Source organism: Lissotriton vulgaris, chromosome 3_1, assembly GCF_964263255.1.
Source record: "Lissotriton vulgaris chromosome 3_1, aLisVul1.2, whole genome shotgun sequence".
NCBI classification, from domain to species: domain Eukaryota; kingdom Metazoa; phylum Chordata; class Amphibia; order Caudata; family Salamandridae; genus Lissotriton; species Lissotriton vulgaris.
In genome coordinates this window covers 1,729,695,889-1,729,718,825 of record NC_141689.1, presented here as the reverse complement: position 1 = coordinate 1,729,718,825, position 22,937 = coordinate 1,729,695,889, and positions in this window count along the sequence as shown.

Sequence of the window (22,937 nt, the reverse complement as noted above, 5' to 3'; positions counted from 1 at the left end):
TTGGCTGCAGGCGTTCTGGTGATATTTTATTTTATAAAACATGGATGCCCATCCTGCGCAAGGAAACGCTCAGCCCCTACTGATGCAGTTTCGCAACCGGATGCTTGATTATTATGGCTCCTTGCCGCTTGCGACCTTAAGCACGGCTTTTGGATTATCCTTCAGATTTTTCTATTTCACATGTGTCCAGCCTGTGTTTCATTGCCTGAGCTGTGATTTCGACTGGGCCATTGATTTGTGTCTCTGTTTACCGACTTCTCCTGACGTCAACTTTGATCAGCTGATGAACCCCGTAGTGGCTCACGAGTTGGTCTGTTCTGGCGAAAGGGTTATGGCTGTGGCAGCGATGCATGGACTAATGGGTCAGTGGGACATATTCGCAGCGGCGCATGACTTTCTGGCACAGAGCATTCTCGAGAACCCACTGAGTTGTCCTCTGATGTGGAGAAGCGTGGCTCAGTGGTTAGAGGCGGCAGACCCGGAAGCTGAGATCGGCCGTGGACCAGGGTTCGATTCCCCGCCTCTGCGGGTCTCGGGCTCAAAAATTCCACGGAGTCGACAATTCTCGCTCCGGTGCCTACTCAACTCATGGGGTCACACTCTGTGACTCTGGGCAATAGCTTGCTTAATCTCCACTACGGCCCCTTGCGGCGGGATGCCTGGCTTTCACCTTGTGGATACCCGGCCGGGGTATCTCACAGGGGAATACCAGGACGGGTTCCCTAAGCAAGCGCCTTGAGACCCCTGGGTTAAAGTGTTGCGCTATATAAATCGAAACACATTTACATTTACATTTACATTTACATTTACATTGATGTTGCTAGAGGAATCGGTGTTGGAGGAGCACGTATGTTCTTTCCCATTGCTTAATTGGATGGCTGAACTGTTTTCGGATGATGGCAGTGATTTCATGTTGGAAGCTGTAGCTACCTATTTTGCATATTCATTCAACGATGAGTGACTCTGAAGACTTCCATCATTATGGCACGTGACTTTTTAGTAATTCTGAATGGTGCCTTTTTCAATACGAACATTCGATTTTTTCATATGTTCTAGGCCTTTTAACTGAAAATAGGCCTCAAGTTCGACTTTTTATATTTTGTGTGGCCACTATAGGCATTCATACATACATTTTTGTGTTTTTAAATTTTACATACATTTACATACATTTAGCTTGGCTCAATATCATTGAACTCTGCTTTCATGTCTTGCCTCTCATAGGAGTATTGGCTTATATTTTTCTCTTTTAACCGTCCTCGGATCATTGGGGGGGTGTCTTATGGTTACTACGTTTCTATATATTGTGTTAAGTTAGCATGTGCTTATTAAATGTTTAAACGCCATATTTTCTTTCTGCTTCGGTTTGCACACGACACCTAATTGTTATTGTAGCTTTCAACCTAGACGAAAGATGTGATTTATTTGAGAATAATATGTGATTGCCCTGGTATCAGTCGTGCTTGGTACACTTGGTACAACTGTCTGCACACTGAGAACTGCACACTCTCAGAATAACCTAACACAAGGTTGCTGAAGGCCTGATCCTCGCACCACGTTAGTCATAACACAAATAATGTTTCTGCCAACATTTGGCTCTACGTGGATTTAAGATACAGTTACAGGGAATGAATCAACACACTTGATGCTGAGCATGCAGAGAGCTGGTAGCGGTTGATGTGATCTCCTCCTACTGAGAATTAAAGGTATGGGTCCGCCCTACTAAGAACCCAGATGAGATCTTCTTAGATATAATATAATATGCTAATTAGGGTGCGCGAAATATAGGTGATACAGAATTCTATAGATTTTTGCATCATAAAATGCTATCACCTTTTGCTTACTATGGATTAGTGACTATGCTGCTGACTCTGATTTTTATAATATGTATATTGATATTATACAAGATACTGCGTTTGAGAATGCTGCATTGAAAAATAAACATTTCAAACTTGCACGTGTATTCTTTGCCTCCCAGTTTCGGTTTGGTATGATAATATAACGAAAGAGTGTTCATGTGTTCCACGATACCTGAGGTACTCTAAGTTCATGTTCTGGATTGTCTAAGTCATTGGTAAGTTATTACTACCGATGAGACACTGTAGCTAGCTTGGTAAGGGGATTTCTGAAACAAAGGTGAGTTGTGGGTCACCCTAACTCACCCAGGTTCTAGATCTCTGTGCACAGTTCTGTGGGAGAACGGAAACCCTGCTACACCCTTTTGTGTATAGATGAAGAAACTTGGGTATTGGATGCCAGTTGGCTGTCATTTATTTAATCAAGGTGGTGCCTTGTTGATTCTCCTGACTTCTTAGTCAGTGTGCGTTGGTCATTTTTATTCTCAGGTTTTGTTACCAAGATATATTCAGAATTTGTTGTTTGATTGGTTATAGAACGGGACATGATATTGCTCCTTTTATTATTGGTTCTGATCCGACTCAAAAGATGCCTTTTCCTCTTTGGTTGATCGGGGGATCAGGCTAGATGTTTCCTGATACGGGCCTCTAAATCTTCCTTCAAAATATTTCCAAGGACTTGCGTTTTCTCAGTTACTTGCTTCACTCTATTGGCAGGCTGCGTTATTTCTTTTGCAGATATTGTGTTTCGTACAGGGGTCCCTGCTATACTGATATAATTTTTTAGCATGAGGTCACTTTGTGATGATGGTACTGATGTCCCAAAGAGACCCGTGAATCCTTCACGGTTCAAATTAGATTTTTGATTTTTGCCTTTTCTTTTGCTCGCCTTTGCTTTGCATTCAGCTGTTTGTCTGTGATGTCATCCAATGCAGCTTCCGACATTTGGTCTATTAATGATTTGGTTTCTGTGCCCACTGTTCCGTTAATCATGTGGGCCAGGCTATCCTTTATCCAGGAGTTTCCTGTTTTATTGACTTTAACTATTACTGTGTTTATTGAATCATGTATTTCTTGTTTTTCTTTTTCCAAGTGGCCCTCAAAAGGTTGATTGTATGGGCCCTGCGGGGATCTTTTGAGTTCAGTGCACAGATCACTCAGCATTACTGGGAGTGTGACCAATTTATTAATAATTGGACCACGTCCACAACTCAAGTTATCGCTTTGCGATTGGTCGTACTTGTTTTGTAGAAGTGTATTAAGTGTACCCAGCTTCCCGTCGATGGCAACCACAAAGGCAGCCAAAGTATCTAGTAACACCAGTTGAGTATCCATCTTGTCGGATTGGTAATGGAGGGCCTCCACCAGGAGTTGTATTGGTTTTTAACAGACTTGGCCAAGCACTTTCATAAGTTATATGCTTTTATGGTTCCTATTGACTTTCTGGTGTTGCTGTAGCATTTTTTTCTCCACCTTTTTTTCCTGCTTGCATTCAGCTGTCAGGATCGGGATATGTGCAGTATACCCTCTCCTACACTTATCTTGGGAGTAGGCGGCTATGAGATCTTCCCACTCTTCCTTCTCCAGGAATAAAGGGACTTCTGTCACTTCTGAGGAATGAATTACTGGCCTGTCCTCTTTTTCTTTCTTCTCCCCTGATATTAGCGATATATTGTAGTTTGTCGCTTGTACGCTCACTGATGAAGCTAGAGCTGAAGCTGCCAGCGAAAATTCATTTTCTCTCCCTTTTTCCATTGTTCTCGTTTGTTTGTATTTCTGTTTTGATTCCTCTGGGCTTCTCAGTTCGCAAATTGATGGTACATCGGTTATGACACAGTTGGCAATTATATTTTTACTAGGCGACGATAGGCTAGCGCCTACTATTTCATAATTAACAGTTCAACTTTCCTCTTGATCGTCTGCACATAGTTCTTGTGCATCGTTGGAACTGTGCACTTGAACTACTTTATTGTCTATTGCAATTTTCTTGCCAGTGGTTATAGTATCATCACCCATCCGAAATGTATTACATTATGGAGTTGATGTTACTTGCTGTGTGCTACTAACTGACGCACTTGGACTTTCCCTTTTGAAAATATTGCTCAGTTCACAGCAACACTGTAACAGTTGAAATTGCTGTAATGGCTGAAGAAGTGATTGAAGGCCCAGCACTTCTCTAATATTTGAAAGCACAGTGTCCCCTGCATTTTGAAAAAAGCTAAATTTTGTTTACATTTTTGGTTGAAACAAGGTTTGGCAGTTCTTTGATTTATTGATTATTTCCATTTTTGGTGGCTAACCGCTCTTAAGCTTCCCTTAAATGTTTTTGTCAATGGTTATTTCAAATAAGGAGCGATCGCTCTGTACTGATGGCCTGGTTTTAGATGATGGTTCATCCCTGGTGCCTTCCAGCGCTTTGGTGTTTCGCTTAAGCTTTTTTGTAGCTCCTATAACCGTTGGTCCTCCTCGGATGCGACCTGACCTCATTCTGCACTTTACTACTTTACCAGACCTAATTATCTATATTAGTTCAATTTAGAAGGAGAGAGAACCCTTAGAACCCTTTCCAACTGTGTTGTGTTCCAGGTGTTGAAGTTGGTGTCTTAGTTCCGGTCGATACTATCCGGATATTATCCGGGTTGATCTGTATTGATAGTGGGATTAATAATATGATTGAGAGGATTATGATAGGCGAGAGGGAGCAGGGGAGTGGGAGTGGGGAGGTAGGACCTGCTCAGGGCACTCAAACCCGACTGAACCAGACTCAACCAGACTCAACCTGGCTCAAACCAAATTATTATGGATGTTTCCTCCTTCCCCTGCTGCAATATACTGAGCTTGGAGTAACTTGGAGTAATGTTAGAATAAGTTGGAAAGCGGCTGCGTTAGACTCACAAGACTCGCCAGTAAATGTCTTTGCTTGTCCTCACTGTCGCTTGACTCTTGTTTGCACTGCAGTTTAAACACACTGTTCCTGCGTAGCTCCTGCACTTGCACTTCTTCCTACTGTTCAAGAAGGAGGGATCCGCAGCCTTTTGCAGCTTCTGCTGCACCAGATAAAGGACTTTTGCAGCTGTTTTGCGGCTCTTGTTGCACTGGAAGAAGGAACTCGCAGCTCCTGCTGCACTCATGCCAGATCTCAGCAGCTCCAGCGCTAATCTGCGCTGTAGGTTAACTGGTGGCAGTAACTTCAATCTGTTTCCTGGTGGCAGTAACTTTAATCTGTTTCCTGCCCGCACTGCCGCTTTTGAGGACGCCTCTGAGAATGGAAGATTTTCTGTCTTTTTTAATGCCTTTTTAATGCCCGCAAATACTCCACCCGCCGCGGCCCCTCCTGCAGGTAGCTCTTACCTGCACTCAGGGAAGCTCTCGCGGCTAGCGTCCATGCTCGCCGATCCAGCCAGACCGGGCAAAGGAGCTTGTGCTGCCTGTAGCACTGGTGGCTTGCTGTTGCTGCTGGGGTATTGGGTGCTAGGTGGCTGGGGCGGCTGGGCGGCTAGGCGGCACACCGTGACTCCTGCAGCACATGGGAGCCCGCCCGCCCGCCCGCCCGACCGGGAGCTGTGCAGGAAGAGTCAGGTAGAGGCCGCTGACTCGCGCAATAATTACACTCCACGCTGTTACTTGAAGCGTAAAAGGCCCTTTATTAGGACAAGGTTGCAATCATTTAGACTTATTAACAGAACATCAATGGATGAAATATAAGTTTCCATAATCATTTAGACTTATAAACAGTACATCAATGCATGAAATATGTTTCCATCCCATACCCACGCATTCTCCATTCTGCCTTTCCAAAACCCTCTCACCTGTCTGACTCTTCACCCATTCACTCGATAAACTCCTTCCTCTCCCCATTCTCACCTTCACTTGCCCTCCAAGCATCCTCTGTTGACTTTGCCTGTATTGCTCATTGCCTCCCGTGCGCTACTATCAGTTACCTGTGTACCGTTCTCCCCCCACCCGAGGGGTGGATCCGCCCGTATGTGACTCCCCACCCCTCCAAAGTACCGTAACACCTCTGCTCCGCAACCTGCCCTAAAATGGCACCCCAGACCTCAAAAACCACCCCGGTCCTTTCCTGAACCTGTAGGGTGGGCGGGTGGACAGGCTTAAACGTCCTCCCGGTGGTGCTCAAGTGTCAGGAAGAGGCCGGATCTTCCTCCCCTGACACCTTATATGCCCTCCCCAATCCCACTCCTTCCTTTAACCCCTGTAGTCCCGCCCTCCACCTTGTCCTTCTGTTCATTGCGCGAAAACCCCAGGGGAAGACTGGTCTGCGACCTTACTTCCCCCGGGGGCCACATCGCGCAATAACTACACTCCACACTGTTACTTGAAGCGTAAAAGGACATTTAATATGACAAGGTTGCAATCATTTAGACTTATTAACAGTACATCAATGGATGAAATATGTTTCCATAATCATTTAGACTTATTAACAGTACATCAATGCATGAAATATACATTTCCATCCCATACATTCTCCATTCTGCCTTTCCAAAACCCTCTCACCTGTCTAACTCTTCACCCATTCACTCGATAACCTCCTTCCTCTCCCCATTCTCACCTTCACTTGCCCTCCAAGCATCCTCTGTTGACTTTGCCTTTATTGCTCATTGCCTCCCGTGCCCCACTATCAGTCACCTGTGTACCGTTCTCCCCCCACCCTAGGGGTGGATCCGCCCGTAAGTGACTCCCCACCCCTCCAAAGTACCACCAACCAGGGAACCCCCATAGGGCGGTTACCTGCCCCACCCCCCCACTGTCCTGCGCACCTTTCGCCTCCTGCCAGCCGCACCTGAACCCTTCCAGTGGACGACAATCCACCACCTCACCCTGGGTCCTGCAGCAAAATACCACTCTTGATGTAAACATGAATCATGAAATGTGCCCCTCCAAAAACGGGCCCACGCGCCCTTCAGTCCCGTGCCCAAAGGCAGCCTCCACTCAGCAGCACCTGGTGAACGACCATCCACCGAACATGCGTCCCCTGCAATTCAGGAACGTCCCCCGGACAAACCCCACCAAGAAAAACTGCTCTCAACGCTGTGATATTCCATCACTCCCGCCTGCACCTGCATGCCGGGTAAGCAAAAACATGCCATGGGGCCATACCCTGCCGGAAAATGGCACCCCCCCCCAAACGCGGTGAACGACCATCCACCACTTTGCCCAATGCCCGTATAAACCAGCAACATGTGCGGTTCCAATCATTTGGCCGAAAAAATTCACCCCCCCCCCCGCGGTGAACGGCCATCCACCACCTGGTCTGCATCCATCACCTGTACTCATCTCAGCAGAACCAGCAACCATTACGGACCACTGTATTGGCCATCCAATGTGCCCCCTTTCTTCCCGAGGTGAACGACCATCCACCCCTTGTACAACCGACCTTTGCCCCTTCGACAACCAATGCAAATCATTGCCCGCTCCTGGCCCATAAAAGGTGCCCCCCCCAAAGGCCGTGTAACATGTAAGTTTGTCCCCCCTCTATATGGAAGTGCTTCACGTCTGCAAATAATGAGTAACCTTAGAAGTTCATGACGACAAAGAAGCATTCTAGATTGTGACATGATCTTAGATGATCATGTGATGTCAATGAAAACAAACTTTGGTCTTAGGTGAGCATGAAACCACTGCCTGTTCATCCTCACTTCATCTTGTATATCTTCGTGAGTTGGGTAAGTGCCCCTGTAGTGTAGTTCCTATTTTCCCAATAGGCCCTTCGCATTGGAATAACATAAACAGTAGTATCGAAGTGCGGATCTTCCAGGCCTCTACTGACTATGCTAAACTTAATTGGGTTTGTTACCAACTAGCTCAGAGGTCACTGGAAACTTTCTTCTCTGAATAGGAAGTGATCAGCTTCCTTGGTACAGACAAGAAGGGATTCAGTTTTCCAACAACCTTGCAACATGACAACTTTGCTCCACAGATAAGAGTCAATCTCTAGGGTCGTGTGAAACAATAGACAGTTATTTTACTCAGTCAGTTGTTGTGCAGATTACTTTCACAATATGCAGAGAATAGAGAGACAGGCGTTTTCAATAAAACGTAACATTTATTGAACAGTCTTTCTTCTCGTACAAGAGAAATGAATTGCCACAATTGCAAGACTTGTTATTATAAAAAGTACGTACAGTAAGATGAGTATTGCGAAATAATACTGTAAAAGCATTGATATGGTTTCTTAGCCATACAATGGTTTAAAATGAATAAAACATATATACATTCATATATACATTAGTCTAAAATACTCAACTGGTGCTTCTAACTACGCCTACCCCAGTGTACCTGACCTAAGCCTAATACTTGGGAGGGGAGTAAGTAAGTAGCTTTAAGTTAAGTTGGTTTTGCCAAGGTTTTCTTCAAGAATTCTCTCTAAGGGTTTAGTCAACACCATACCTCTGGAATAGAATGATGGAGGTCTGGTATCTCCTTCAGGGAACTCGATATCCCAGTCACTCGCAAGAGTAGGCTGGAAACGCTGGAGCTGGATTTCTCTGCAGGAGAAAAGACAGCTTCTCTCTCAGCGCGTCGAGGAGGAGGAGGGGCAGCTTGCATCTGCTGGGCTCTTGCAGGGGACGGCTGTTCAGCTCCTAAGTTCACCACACCATCGTTCGCTCGTTAGCAGCGATAGCAGTAGCGATAGCAGCTATGGTATCATCAGCATAACAGCAGCAACTTCAGCGAGATAGCTTCAGCTTCAGCGAAAACAGCAGCATTTGCTTAAGGCAATGTTGGTAATATTTATACCTGAAAGGTGCCTTGTTTGACGTATGTTTTTGGACATAAGACATCAATAAAGATGTCACTAGGAAGTGATCGTCTATCAGTGCTCATTAGAGTTCTATTACTAATCAAAACTTAGCAAGCGGGGCTTTCCCAGGTTGCTGAGTTTTTATCTTGTTGAAGAACTCGGAGTGTTAATCTAGGAATCTTAGATAGTAACTTCTGCTATGTCATTGCACTAATTAGCTGCAAAGGAAGTGGCAGAGGAAGCGATTCTGAAATGTGGCTCTGTTCGTGTGAGGCCAGAGACGAGTTTCTGAATATTGCATTTGATCAGTTATGCCAATATAGGGGTACAAGGGGATTATAGCTGTATAGGGGCATAAGGTCACAGTATCGATCAGGGTCCTAGATTAGAACGCAACACCCCCCTAGTGGCGAACGATCGTCCACCACTGTAACCTGAATCCACCAAAACCAACAACCCCAGACCAATCATTGGTCACCCAAGATGCTCCCCCCCCCACTTCCGAGGTGAACGACCATCCACCCCTTGTACCTCAGTCCTCCGTATCCCTTGGCAAACCATAACAGTTGTAGACCGCTCTCGATCCAGAAAGGAATCTTAATGCAAACAAAATTCAGTCTTTGTTAAGGAATCAAACTCCTGCCCGGTCACCCTCCTTCATCTCTTATATCGTCCTGCGGTGGATAGCTCACTGTGGATCCCCCCTACCCGCAGTGAACGACTATTCACCAAACCGGGCCTGCATACCGTACCCAGGTTTTCTCGGGCCAAACTTTTTCCCTGCTAGGTGCCCCCCGTGGACGACCATCCACCACATGCACCTCCGTTCAAATGTATGTGAGTGACGGTCCCGACCATTCTTGGACCGCGACAGGTGGCTCCCCGTGAAAAAGGCCCCCACCTTCAATCTCACCCCAAACAGTCCCATCACCCAGAGCGCCATGGCCTGGACCTCCACATCCTTGACCCCCCAAACCGTCTCCCCCAAGCACAAAACATACGCATGTCCAGGACGCCCCATGATCTGTTCACTGGAAACACATCCCCTGCCAAGCATCCCAGGATAATGCCAGACCTGACATATCCCAGTAAACTTCTCCCCTTCATGTATCCTCAACTCAGGGCAACCTCCCATTTCCTGTGCCCAACGGTGATCGTACTGGCACAAACATCTCCCCCCCACAAATTTTTCCGACCCGTTCTCTCACCAGGTCACCACCCAATGATCGTGGACCCCACCCAGTAACGTCCACACACCCGCTAGCGCACCTCCTATGTCGACCAAATACCGGGAGAAAAGGCGACCCCATCCAGGCGACTGCGCTGGCTCCCGCTCTACTTCCAGACCCCATGGTAGAAAAGAAAAATGAGTCCTGCAAGAAATACATGGCGTTCCCCCAGCCCTCTTATGGCCGTCAGCCTAAACCCCTCTGCAATACAAACCCCATGCCCCCAGTACCCACTTCGTCACCGACACCTCACTGTACACCCGCCGCCCCGTCAGTGCCCCCCCCGGACCCACCCTATGACACCACAGCTGTTGCCACCCCCCGATGCCCCAAGAACCACACTCCTCCGCCAGACCGTTACCCACAAGGCCAGTAAAGACCAGGAGAAATGTCTCCCCCCTGTCGAAAAAACAAATCCTTCCCTCCAACTTCCTTCACTCATAATCCCTTGTGATCTTCCCACACATACCCTTGCCCCCGAACAAACTGACACCAATACGCCGCTACGCCCGGCCCCCACTGCCCTCATGTCCGGGCACTCCTCTGTCACAACTACACCGCACCTTCGCTGCTCCGCTCGAAAAGCCTGTGCCGCAATCTGGCACCACCAACATGCCCCTCGCAGTCCAACCTATCCTCCCTCGGTCCCTTCTTATCTGCAGCTAGCTCTGAACCATAAATGTAAATGTAAATGTATTGGCATTTATATAGCACACTACTTACCCGTAGGGTCCCAAGGCGCTTCGACCACTGCGAAACCCTTCCTGGCTTCCCTGAGAGATGGTCCCTTAATGGGTATCTCCGGGGTGAGACCAGGCATCCCCGGCGGTCTGGTGGGGCCGTTAGTGAAGATGAGGCAGGCTAATGCCCAGAGTTGCCGAGTGTGATCGCTGATCAGAGTGGGCACCGAGGCGAGAGAATTATCAAGTCCGCTGACCCTGGTCCAGAAACCTGCCGCGCCAGGAATCGAACCCTGGTCCCAGGCCGTCCTCTGCTCTCGGGTCTGCCGCCTCTAACCAGTGAGCCACACTACTTCACTCCCGCCTCCATGGCGTGCAGTACCAAGCACCCAGTTCAATGACAAACAAACCCTCATAGACCACAGGACACAGCGGCCCTATACCTCTACCACCGCGTTACATCTTCCCGCACCACCTCGGCCATCCCCGCACCAAAAACGCCCCCCTGTTATACGCCCTCAGCTACTCATGCACACTTGTCCAAACAGGTCCACCCCGAGCTGCCATTCACACCCCCGCAAATGCCTCACCTTCAGAAATTTCTCGTTCCCTCGAAAAACACACCACTCCCAAACAATTCCCGCCAAAAAACACCCCCGCCATAGCCTACGCGTCAGACGCTCACCGCCATATCATGCTCATCCCATGAAAACTCCCCCAGGCCTGTGTCCGCTGATATGGGTTGTGCATTCCCTCCTGCACTCCTTCCACGCCCAAGTGACTGCCATGCCACCTACTCCTAGGAACGAAAACCTCTCACCCTCTGGCATAGCCCCTCGCAACAATTCCCCTACCTTTGCGTGAATATCCCCACCGACAAACCCCCCCGCGCATCCGCTACGCCAAGATGTGAAGCATTCCGCCACCTACATGGTACACCAAAACCTGGCTTCCACCTCTCCGGCGCATCTAGCACCCCGCCTTCACTACTCCAACCTAGAGCCCACGTGGTGCTGCCACGCTGCCCTGCCCGTCATGTTGCGGGTAGCATCCAAATCTCGCGGGAACACTCCTCCCTACTGCTAGTGCAAGCACCCAGACCCCAGAGCCCCCATCCACCTGAAAGCCAATGTCACGTCCAAATGCCACTTGGGAGCCGACCGGCCATTCCTGTCATCCCGTAGCCATATTATCCGCTGTGAATTATGTCGCCCACACTGTGTTCCCGTCATGACCCCTGCCGCAGCAGCACTGGTATCCCCCAACACATCCCCCCACACTCGCAGCACATTGCATCTGAATTGCCATGATCCCCGCAAAAGCTGTCCGCATCCCCAGCCCGCAGCCTTTATCGCGCTCCTAAGGGGTTGCTCCAGCACAACGCCCTTTTTCCCATAGGCGCCATGCCCATCGTGGCTGTGCCTGCTGGTCCAACCACCCTTGACCACTGCAACAATAAAGAACAGTCCTGACACCATGTACCCCCCCCGTAGTAGCCCATCAGTCCCGACCCTTCTCGCACCAAACCAGTCAACCCAACATCCCCATCACACAACACCCACAGAGCCCACTTCTCCCCTCACAACCACACCATCTGACCCCATGCATTTCTCACACCACAACCATGCCAACTCATACACAGTACATAACTAACAGTGTCTGGATAAAAACAGTATTGGATGCTGTGCGAATCCCCCAATGGAGGGCAGGCAGCCACGGACCCTCCTACTGCTTCGGACCAGCGTTTGGAGGCCGTAGTGCGCCCCGCTGGTGTCACCTGTTGACGAGCTTGACCACCGTCCTTAGTCCGTTCCTTCCACCTGGTCGCCATAACCAGGTAGACCCAATAACTACCGGGACTCGCGCCGTCCCGGCCGTCCCTCACACTTGTCCCTGATACCCTGCTTCGTGCCGCCTACAAACCCCACCGGGACCCGACCCCGCTTCCCCCACAGCTATCACCCGAGCCCCGTGACCAACCAGAATAGAGCGGGCTCCCAGGATGGATGGGCCCTTGCCCCACCTTGCTGCAGAAAATGGCTGGGAGCCTGCTGGACCACTGCCGGCTCCGGGCTTCGCCGCTGAATGTTTCCAATGCCCACTGCCTAGCCACTGTTGATGAATGCCCGCAACAAACTTAGGGCCACCCCTTTGCAGCAATGAACGGAATTCCCCCGCAAAACGAGGAGCAGTTGCGGCCAAAATTCACCCCGTTGCCTGAACTGGGACCGTTCCCACCCTCCCCTCAGGCGCCCAGGGTAAGCCCCCCCCCAGGCCTGCGGGCAAAAGGGAGAAAGAACCCCCCCCCGCATCCCCCAACCCTGCTGCGGGCCCCCAACAGCCTCACACACCGAACCCCCAGGCCCCTCTCCCCGCGGACAAAGGCAACGAGACGAAAACCCGGGAAAGCCTCGGGAAATGAAAAGCGCGCGCGCGGCGTGGACCCCCCCGCCCGCTCCCCGACTGGGTGCCCCCTCTCTATCTGCCACGTCCGACATGCCCTTTCGCAGCTCCTCTGTGCGAACCACAACACCCCCCCCCCGCCGCGCCCGGCCATTCCCCACATGCTCACCACTTACTGCATGCTGAATCCCCAACTGGGGACTGCACCCGATAGACAGGCCCGCCATGACCTCTCCAAGCGGCCTGCTCGGACTCTGCACTCGCCTCGTGGCGAAAACACCTGCCGCACCAAAAACTCCCCAGGGGCATCTCCCCGGAGACTGACACGACAACTTGCCAACCCTTTGCCTGCCAGCCGATCAACAAATCAGCCACCACTAAAAACAGACCCTAAATCCTAACAGACTTAAACGTCCTCCCGGTGGTGTTCAGGTATCAGGAAGAGGCCGGATCTTCCTCTCCTGACACCTTATATGCCCTCCCCAATCCCACCCCTTCCTTTAACCCCTGTAGTCCCGCCCTCCACCTTGTCTCTTCCGTTCATTGCACGAAAACCCCGGAGGATGACGGGTCTGCGACCTTACTTCCCCCGGGGGCCGCATTGGCAGCACGCTTTCGGTGTCTCGCACCTCCACTCTACGTTCTGCTCCGCTTCGCTCTCCTCCCTCCGCGACTCGGCTGTCGACACAGCTCTCTGCTGACTCTCTCACCCAGCTCACTCTCTCGGCTCTCACCTAAGGAGAAAAACACCCATTATCATTCAGAAAACATGCAGAGGAATGCTTTTTGCTTTCAAAAATGTAAATACGTGTTATTTGTCGCCATTTTCAATCTAAACCAAAGTCACTCTTTTCTGTACCTGTCACTCTTTCAAGTACACAAAGCAGTCCTCTGTATTTGTTTTTATCAAACGTAAAAACCTCCACTTTCCCTTCTACGGTCATACTGAGCCTGATTCACAAAGGTATTTTCACACACACATGCTTCAAGTCCACAAAAAGGGAGATATGCAATTTTAAATCCTATATCCTGTTTCTTAGAATGAGTATGTTAAATCGGTAGAGTGCACTGATAATTGTGAAACGGTCAACAATGTAGTTACCACCACACCATTGTAAACTAGGATTGAAGGGTAGGTAAGTGGTATTCCGGACAGTAGCCTGATGTATTCACTGAATACCATAGAACCAAAGATGTTTATTGCCTCAGCGGAATTGGGTATCGCCCAAAGCGCGCTTTGTTTATTCTGTCCATTTCTCTACCTAAATATCTGTGCCTACTTCTAACTCAGAATTTGACTCTCTCTACCCAGTGGTATATTATGTTTTTCTTGGCCCCAGGCAGGGTATATTTTACCCGTTTTTGTATGACCATGTTTCAGAAAGACTGACACATAATGTACTTGGTTTGACATCAAGTGGGCTTCAATTAGCAAGAAATTGATAATAACATGCACAGTTCTTTCGAACAGGGTCCCTCAAAGTATTTGGTGTCCAGGGGCTTCAGAAACCATTAAGCAGGCACTGCATAGAGCTCTGTGCTGATCTGCTCATGAAAGGCAGGCGCAAGGGTTTTGCTATCCCAGAAAACTGAAGGGAGCACACCCAGGGGCTTATGTACAAACCCTGTGTGCAACTGCAATGTCACTTTTTGTGACGTTCTTATGGTGCACACATCAGAGCCATATCTAGAAGGCCACGTAAAGCTATCCTGTGTGGCTTTTCATTGCCTTGTAGATGTGGAATGAGGCAATGCAGCACAAGCTGCTGCATTACCTCACACTACGAAGGGGAGGTGTGCCATGGGTGTTACAGTGGATTTTCCCACGTAACACCCATGGCATTTGAGACACTCCCAGATTTACAACAAGTTGTAAACCTGGGAATGCATCAAAAGCCTATGGCTTCCCAGGGGAGCCATATGGGAGGCACAACGAGCAGAAATAACATTATTTCTTCTCATGTTTTCCAGTCTCTATGCATGCTGCATTCAGCAGCACACATAGAAAGAGGAAATCACCTCCGTGATTGCTTTTGTGCAGGAACGGGTCCCTTCCTGAACAAAAACAATCATCCCTTCAATGCAGACACCCTTACACCATGGTGCAAGGGTGCCTGTTTTAGAAAATTGCAGTCAGCTGAGCACTAGAGCAGGGAAGGAGGACAGGAATGTGCAATATCTGATAGATACGGCACCTGCCCTTTTCTTTTGCAGTAGGACAGTACAGCAGGAAGTGTTGCGGTGCTGCCCTATGTCAAAATATTGTAAACAAGGCCACGACATTTTAGAGGCACATAGGTGAAATGGTTTATTGAAATTGAAAATGTTTTCATTTTAACCCCATAATAGTATAGAAATGTGCATTATTGTTAACTTAGAAAATGTGTGTCAATATAGTATTTATGGGAAATGTGCCTAAGAAGGTTGATTATTTTTGCAGAAAGCTCCAATTTCTATTGTTCTTTTACTGCACGGCCTCAAAATATTCTTCTTCTTTCCTATCCCTTTAATAAAATAAATGCTTTTTGTGAAGGCTAACTTAGTGCTACAATTGAACTACAAAACTGGACATCTTCGTAAAATGTGCTGTTTGCTGCAAAATATATTTCTTTCCGCCTCACACCTTATGACTTCATCATATGGTATATCGTTTCCTCCGCCACATGCTTATAAAAGAACAAGTATATTAATGAATGAAAATGCTTGCTATAGTTTTGATTTCAATGATCTAACCAGGACATGCCTGATATTGATGTTTCAGTTCATAGAGCAGTCCATTGTTCCACAATGGGACACTGAACAGCTATCAGAGGTTCTCAAGAGAACCTTCCCAGATCTATCTTTTAAAAAAAAATATGTTGCAGCCACATTCAAATAACTACATGTGCAAGGCCGGACTGGTGCTTTCGGGTACCGGGCAATCCCCCGGTCGGCTGGAGGGGGTGGGGGCCGATTTTGGATCAGGGGGCCGGTTTCGAAAGTGAGGGGACGATTTTCGGTCCGACCCGAGTCTTAGTCTCCATCTGTCTCCAAGTTCCCTTCAAGCAGCAGGCCTGCGCGCCGCCCATACTGCAGCAGCAACAAGCCTGTGACCGGCGGTGTGTTTGCACACTGTAACTTAGTGCAACCATCTAAAAAAAAGCGGAAGCGTTTCCAGGAGGGAGGAGGGAGGTGCCTGTGTTCAGCGCGCAGTCATGCCCTGCCTCCTCTGGCGCGTCTGCGCGCCGCCGCCTAGGGTGCAACTGATGTTCCTGCATGCGCATGCGCATTGCACAGTGGGCAATTAAAACTGCGCAGTCAGTGTGCCCTACAGCCAGGTTGCAGGCAGCCATCATCAGAACAGACATCACGAGAGCCAGCCAGGAGAGGACCGGAGCAGCCACCATAATTTAATTATTGTACTTTGTGGCTAGGCCGCTCGCTGCCCTGCCCCTGATACCCCAGGTCAAACACAGAACTGCACCGAAATGGTGGAGTCATAACACACTGAAATAGCAAATTGGGATACAGACTTACCATCCCATTATTACTGCTCAAATCGTGGTTAGCCCCTATATGTGAAACGCCTTGTTTAAGTGTGCTAAAAGCTTTCAGAATTGGGCCCACTGGAAGCAATATAAATATGTTTTCATCACAGTGACTGTGTATGTGAAACAATCACATACTGTATGCATGCCAGCACGTTTTAATAAATTCCGCATGCTGCATTATTGAAAGTCTCGACTTTCAGGCTAGCCAGTGCCCAAGCTGTCAAACCAAACTTGAGGCTGGCAGTGGAACGCAATTATGACACAGTATAATCTGCCCTTAATCACTCTCAGTTCATTCATTCACCAGGGCATGACGTTAGAGAGCACTGGTCTGCCTCTTACTGACTGGCATAAGGACGGGGGCTGGTCTGGCAAAATTTGCCAGGGCTGCTTTCAGTTCCCAGTCCGGCCCTGTACATGTCGACTTGGACGTTTACTGTTGAATCAAGAAAAAAGACAACCAGACCATTGGAAGATCCTTTCCTATTGAGCAGAAATGATTCAGCATTCCGAGTCTGCTCCATGTTTTGCGTTTTCTATATAGTATGTGTTCCTAGCTAGAGAGTTAATGCATCATAAGCACACCTTCCCTGTCGCTTAGCACTGGATTTTCCTAGCCCGAATTGCCATAAACTACTGCTAACGGTGATTTTTTTGTTTTCCTTACTCTTTGTGAGGAGTCTTTCTTTCTTTATGCTGATCATAGCTACTGTTTTGATTAATTCCCTTTACCTGTTTTAACTGTTGCTACTGCAGCTGTTTAGGAACTCATCTTAGTTTACGGAACTACTCTTTAAGAGTAGTTCAATCATTCATAGGGATTAGCCTTTTGCACAAAATTCTACTTGCTCTTTTCCAAAAGAACTCTTTGTGGGTTCTTGCTAGGCTATGTTAGGTCCTTTAGATTAGAATATGGGCTAATTCCTTTATGTAACACACTGTTGAATTGTATGCTCTCTCTAACCAATATTTTCCGGAAATTTCTGTAAACAGATTTATAATAATAATAATCCACATTTGTAAAGCGCACAATCACCCGTAAGGGTCTCTAGGGGCTGGGGGCCGTCGTAAAGATTAAGCAAGCTATTGCCCAGAGTCACATGATGCTGGTCTAATCTGCCGCCGGTGATCGAACCGTGATCCCCAGACACATGAGTCAGTCGCCCTAGCCGTGGCGCCACACCTCTTCCGCCGTTATCTGACTAACTTGAATAAAAGAACAATAATACAAAGTAATCTCTTAACGAGAAATAGAGCTTTTAAAACTTCATCAAACCTCTCATCATTGACTGAACATTAAATTCTGTAAATGAATTATTATATTAGAAATGTATTCAGGTTGTATTCCATTCTAACACATTGTCAAAGATTTGGTGACCTGCAGATTAAATTAGTGTGGAAATTGGAGTTTCAATTAGTAGGTTTTAAGGTGGGGCTGGTTATAAAAATGTTATGATATTTCTGCGCTCACAGGTATATAAACACAAAGAATAATTTCACAGTGGAGAAAAAGTGAAATTAGCAAATTAAGATTTTTCTATCATTTACTCCAGCAGATTTTCCAGTTAACAGAATATCTTCTTTTGTAATCCAGAAGATTACTGTAGATTTACAGAAGTACTCCTAGAATTCATTATGAGTCTCATAATCCCACATGAAAATCCTACTCCAGTTTTGCGGATCGGGCAAGATTGTGCTTTTCCTGTTCTCGCTCAAACATACACACGCCTGAACGTGAACTGCACCTACTCCAATAAAGCAGTCACATTTTCATGCCTGTTGGTAGATTATTTAACCATTGAAGAAAATATATTCCAGGGGGGCTACATAGAATCAAAGATTAATCAGCTCTGGCAGAGAATATTCCTTTGTAACAAAAAAAACTAATATTTCTACTGTGCTAGGTTAATCTCCTATGGGGTTTGCCCAATGTCATGCTGATGTGGGTTGAGAGATGAGATGGAGAAATACTTTGTAGTGTATTTATACAGAATGCCGGGGACACATTTGGTTTAAATTAGGCATGTAATGAATGTATCGCAGCACGAGCAGAGAAACAAAACCTATTACAGGCTAGAAATGAATCATTGTAAAAGTAAACCATTTGGAAGTCACAGTATTTTCTCAACTATTGCTTTATTTTCGTCTAAGCTTTGCTGAAAGGCAATTACTTTATCTGTTCCCTTTGCAGTTATTTCTGTTTGTGCGCTTGAATAATTTGCATTTGCTCTACATTTGCTGTGCAATGTAGAACACAGGGCTGATAGAAATGTCGAAAGGGAAATCTTTCCTTTGCTGGGATAGCCTAGTGCATAGGTACAAACGCAAGTACACTGAGAGTGTACACAAGCCTCTGACATGTAAATGATTCCTATTTGGATTAAAGATGTTGTGTGCGACCTTTTTTCAGGTGAAAATTAAGAGTAAATGGCATGGAAAGTTCCATGTGAAATAGTACTGCAACCGAAGAGAAGGGCGGGCAGCGAGTGGTACATTGAGCAGCATCATTTGCATACTATGGTCTGGGTCAATAGCCTTTTCATAGGGTCAAGGCGAGATACAGCTGGGGGGTCTGTGGAATGGCGAGTGGAATGACATTTAATGCTGTTTACTTCTTGGAGAGTTAACCATAAGGACTGCTATCCCTAACGAAGTAAACTGTGTTTGTCTCAAGGCTCACCGTTTTAAACTGTCGAATTACATCCGGGCAAGATTGAAATAATGAGTCTCATTCCAAATGGTTGGCATACTGATGCCCTTGCCAAACAGATGGAAGCAAGGCAATTCTTCTTTGGCACACTAATGGTTGTCCTTTGTCTTTCACCGGAAATGTCAGTTTCTACTGAAAATCAAACTGGAAATGTTTTGGAGGAGCAAATATGTCTGTAGCATTTTGTTCACCTGAGGGGTAAAGGCAGCAATGCGACAGACTCCTGACAGATCAGACTTTTTGTATAAGGGCAGCACTGCACCTAGCCTTTTGTGTGTTACCTTTGCATGTAAAGTCTTCCACTATAGCTAGGGTTGGTGCAATGATCCGATAGGGTATCCGTCGAACTTCTGTCGCTTTAAGAGCTTAATGAAAGTTCAGGGCATGACCAACAGTTGTATGGGAATTGTAGATGTTATGGTAATTACACTGTGTGTCCTATTTGGAACTTGTACATGTCCTAGGTATGGTTCTAGAATGGGAATATGTAGTCACTGTGAAGGTTGCAGTGTTGGATAGCGGTCGTGGGTCTCTGACTGGAATAAACTTAAACTTATGAAGACATATGGAGAATCATGGATATTTATTTCTATGGAGTACTACACCCACTGACCACACAGGCCCTAATGGCCTATGGAGTAGGAGAAATTAAGGGTGAAAAGTAGCTGAGGCTGTCAACAGGTAACGCTTCTTTAATGTGCTTCTGTCACGATCCTTGTCTGGCACCAACTGCCTTCCATCCCTGCTCCACAGTTCCACGCAGGGAACTCCCTATCCCCGCATTTCAAACTCCACATTCTGCCCCAAACCAACACACCCCCATCCTTCACAAAACAAGCAAACAAAAACAGCTAAATAGAAATTGGTACATAGAACAAGGTATAATATCGATAACCTAAAACATCCTCAATAAACCAATGAGTAATTCCACAGGTAGGACAGAACCAGAGTCAGAATCTGCAATAATCCTTGAACCTGACAGGAGCTGTCCTAACCCTGGAAGAAATTCTAATATGATACCCAGGACTTGGGTCTGAATTTATATGAGCTCCGGAAGAAACCCTCACTTGATGCGCAGGGTTAGAATCTGCCTGCACCCCTAATTTGCTGTACACATAGGCGGCTTTGGACTCAGGTATCACCAAAACTGCACTCTTATTCCATACCTTACCGTTCTCCAGCACAATCACACAATCTTTTACCTCCATCATTAGAACTGTTGCCCAACATCGTAAAAAAAACTGCGAATGAAACCAGGTTTTTTGACTCTCACCCAGTCGCCATTGCAAACAGGAGTAGCTCTCCCACACTCATCCCTGGTATTGTACTTCTTCTGCACCGCAGCACCTACATCCACCACACCTTCCATCCTCCCATATTGATAGACTTTCTAGACATCCAATCCTTGTTCAATTTAGATCCTGCATCTCTACCTCCTAACAGCGTAAAAGGGGAAACTCCTGTACTGACGTGAGGTGTACTTCCAAAAGCCCGCAACATATTCTCAACAGATCTCATCCAGTGCAAACCATTCACCAGCGCCAGTTGTAACTGATCCTTGATCACACCATTCAAGCGTTCCACGAACCCATTGCTACGAGGGTGGTAAAGAGACATGAGAACATATCTGATGCTGTTCTCCATTAGGAAAACTTCCATCTCCCTGGACACCAATTGTGTCCCATTGTCCAGCATCAACTCTTCAGGAAACCCCTCCCTGAGAAATACCTCCTTGAAAAATTCGATCACAACTTCAGTACTAACATTCCAAGCTTCACTTCTGACCATTTTGTCATGTAGTCCACCGAGACCAAAACATATTTAGGTGAACAGCCCATGACACCAAAAGGCCCGGCCAAGTCAAAAGCGTGCTTGCACCAAGGGGTATTCTTCATGACAACTGGGTCAAAGGGGGAATGGCATGTGACTTGGGCATTATTGCTGAGCACACACATGCAATAACCCAGAACATAGTGTTCTATATCCCTCTCCACACCTCAACAACTAAAGTCTTCCTTTACTATCCGTTTCATAGTGCGAATGCCAAGATGGCCCTCAAGTACTAGGTCTAAAATGTGGATGTATGTCGTTACAACGCATACTTTTACAACGCATACCTTTACAACGCATTTTTTACACCGCAACATCCATTACAACGCATTCCATTACAACGCATGCCATTACAACGAATTCTTTGGAACTACCTTTACAACGCATTCCACTACAAAGCATACTACATTTACAACGCATACCATTACATTGCATATATGGTAAGTATTGGATAGTGTAGGGGTAAAAATTACTATTCTAACTCAAGGGGTGCAACAGTAGGATAAGTGTTGGATAATGTAGGAGTTAAAATTACTATTCTAACTCCAGGGGGTGCAACAGTAGGGTAAGTATTGGATAGTGTAGGGGTACAAATGACTATTCTAACTCCAGGGGGTGCAACAGTAGGGTAAGTGTTGGATAGTGTAGGTATGCGTTGTAATGGTATGCGTTGTAAAGGTATGCGTTGTAGTGGTATGCGTTGTAGTGTCATGCGTTGTAATGGTTGCGTTGTAATGGCATGCGTTGTAATGGATGTTGCGGTGTAAAAGTTTTGTTGTAAAGGAAGTGCGTTGTAAAAGTTGCGTTGTAAGTGTTGTTTCCCCTAAAATGTTCTTGTACATGGAACTGGGAACCACCAACTGACCACACCTGCGCATGATCCCCTTTACTACAGACAATTCTTCACATACTCTCCTATACAAAATTAATTCTGTGGGTATGTCCTTGCTAGTGGGCCATACTACTGATACAATATTTTCCACCACCTTGAGCTCCTCATCCAAGGATACTGCATCCAACCATTCTTCCTCAGACAACGCACCCTTAAGCACATCATACAAAGAAGATACCGAACACACCATCTCCAGTTCATCCATAGATTCCTCCACTTCTGCAATATCTTTTTGCGGTAACCTGGATAAGCAATCAGCCAAGTAGTTCTTCGCACCAGCCACATAATCTAATTTGTAATGAAATTCCTGCAAACTGTACTGCCATTTGTCAATACGCTGGGTAGCCCTGCCCCACCCTTCAGTGGTGAAAAGGTCCACCATGGGTTTATGATACATTGTGAGCACAAATTCATTCCTCCACAGGTGGTTTCTGAAATATTGCAGACCCCACCACAATGCCAGGGCCTGTTTTTCAATAGTGGAATATGTGCCTTCAGCTACTTACAATGTTCATGATGCAAATGCAATGGTTTCTTCAGATCCTTCGAATCTCTTCTGCATGAGGACAGCTCCGAGACCCCCATTGCTTGCATCACCAGAAATAATGCACACATCATTGATCTTAAATGATTTTAGAGGCCCGTCTTGATAAGTTCAAAACGGTTCTCACAATCATCATTCCATTTGAATCTGTTGTTTTTCTTTAATAAATTACTGAACCATACAATCTTATCTAAAAAATTACCGACAAATTTGGCATAATAATCCGCCAACCCAAGAAAGGAATGCAATTGATTCTTATCTTTGGGTCCTGGTATATTCTGGACAGCCTCCCAAATCTTCATTTTAGGCTCAAACCCTTTAGCAGAAATGTGGTGATCCAAATAGTCCACACCTTCCTGGAAAAACCTGCACTTGTCTCTTCTAAGAGTCAAACCCCTCAACTTCACCACCTCCAAAATCTTTGTCACTCTAGCATCATGTTCCGACTCAGTCTTCCTTCCCCTATATCAGTACGCCATCTTGGAAAAATACAACTCCCAAGG